Raw genomic sequence first — 2,045 nt, 5'->3', positions numbered from 1 at the left:
AGAAAGCTGCCGTGAAGGACACTCATCAAATGGCCAAATGGATCTGGAATGAACGCTAGTCTATGAGAGTGCCTCTAAAAAACACCTTCAAAGTGTAAACTGTGACCCTCTTCATCGCCCACCATACTCCTCTGGCTTTATTTTACAGACACAAAAAAAAAAACATACAGAAACACCGTAACAACAGCCCTGACTTAAAGGCATCAGAATGTGTTTCTCAGTAATATGCCCGACTCGAGGAAAATGCTCAGGCTTGTTTTTTGGGAAACATTTTTCCTATACTTAGAGATCTCTACTTTGGTCTACCTTACAGTGACTGATTGCTCTTCTCTGCTTCTTTCCCACTAGTCGTTACCAGTCAAGCAACTGATGCGGAGTATACGGTTCAAAAAAATGTCACGCCATAATAATGCAACAAACTTTGTAAGAATGATGTATGAGGCTGATGTTTTAACGGTGTTTACACGATCTGAATAAAGACAAACATCCTGTCACAGGTACAAGACTTCTGCTGATGCCGAGACATCTCGCAGTCTGGCTCATACCTGCTTTATGCCTTAATGTGGCAACCTGGGGGGTGGATGGATTTTCTTTTTTTTATGAAACCCAAATGTAAGATGTTAAAGTTAATATGGGATACCGACAACGCCACCTGGAATAACTCCAGGAAAATAAAATAGTAAGGACACAGGTAAGTTCTACTGGAAATGAGACAGGATTCAAATAGTTTTACAAAAGTTTATTAAACACTACACATCTTTTGTTTAAAAAGAATCACAATAATCAGCAATTGAATGGTTAAAACAGTGAATGCATTTTTATTTAAATTGATTATAAAATATTTTAAATTTCAAAAGGAAACTGAGGCTTACCAGTGGGGGGGGGGGAGAGTGGTGAGAAAAGGGGCAACGTCCAGTGAAGAAAAGGGATCACCCTGGACACTACAAAAACACGGCAAACAAAAAAAAGAAGGTGCTCCACCAACAAAACACACAAAACAAGACACCGCCACCAGGGATCACCACCGCCACCACAGAAGCCTCAGTCCCTAAAAGGAAGGCAAAAATGAAACAATATGAGTAAAACAGTGGTACAATAGCACTACAATATTGCACTTTTTCCCGGATGGTAGTGTCATCAATGCTCCTGGCAGCAGGGGGAAAGTCCAGATAGGTCCTTTTAAGAATTTCTTTAGGCGAAACAGTTCTTTATAGGCAAAACAGCAGCGAGTGTCAAATCCAGTATTATGGTGGTCAAAGACTCATCAGGAAGCTAAAAAAATAGAGCAGATCATCAATACAACTGCTGATGAAAACTAGTATTTGTAATAGCCGCTTACCTGTTTCATTACCAGGCTGCCAAATAAACGGAGTCACAATTCCGCCTATGCAGCGCAGCTGTAACAAAATGCTGTGTGAAGGCTTTATTTATATGGGGTGGATGTTATCTAGCCACGCTAGCCCTTACCTTCCCAGCACCAAGCTAACACAAACAGATCAGTCCAGGTTTTGGAGGAGCAACGAAAGAAGCTAAACAGAGCAGACCAAACTACATTAATAACTAAGATTAAAGCTAACAAACAAAGAAACAGCCACGCTCACCCAGCACAGTTCAGCAGACACAGGAACCAAAATGATACGACGTCATGACGCAAGCAACTTCGTGGCGGGTGGATACCTGCTTATATGCAGCAGCCGAAATAGACCTTAAAGTGGCAGCGTACCATTTATGCTGCTACATTAATAAAACATAGTAATTATTCACATTTGCGGGAGGTTGGCATTTGAATCCAGAAGGTTGCAGTAAACTACTCTGGGGGATTTGATGCATTCAGAAATCTTCTCCCGTTTATTTTCCACATAAAGGTTTCAGCCTCCCCTTGGAATAACAGTGTGTTGCACTTATTAGGGAGAAATTATAAGCACTTACTTTATCTTTTTTTGTATTTATTTGTTTTCAATGAAACGCCTGTCTTCACGTTAAGACAAAAAACAGGATTCAACTTTGTGATGCGTTGTGTGAGGAAACGCAAAGCCTCTGATGAA

The 2,045-nt window shown here is 40.6% G+C and overlaps 1 long non-coding RNA gene across 1 annotated transcript; it reads right to left on the bottom strand.

The window, feature by feature from the left end:
• Positions 1–591: 591 nt before the first annotated feature.
• LOC118558941 lies at positions 592–1,733 on the bottom strand. Its single transcript, XR_004928555.1, has 2 exons — positions 1,340–1,733; positions 592–1,272 (listed from the first exon to the last, which is right to left on the bottom strand). It is a non-coding gene; the product is annotated as an uncharacterized LOC118558941 (long non-coding RNA).
• Positions 1,734–2,045: the final 312 nt, after the last annotated feature.

This window comes from Fundulus heteroclitus, unplaced genomic scaffold, assembly GCF_011125445.2.
Source record: "Fundulus heteroclitus isolate FHET01 unplaced genomic scaffold, MU-UCD_Fhet_4.1 scaffold_182, whole genome shotgun sequence".
Lineage (NCBI taxonomy): Eukaryota > Metazoa > Chordata > Actinopteri > Cyprinodontiformes > Fundulidae > Fundulus > Fundulus heteroclitus.
Note: the sequence above shows the minus strand (reverse complement) of the source record. Positions and strands in the feature narration are given on the sequence as shown.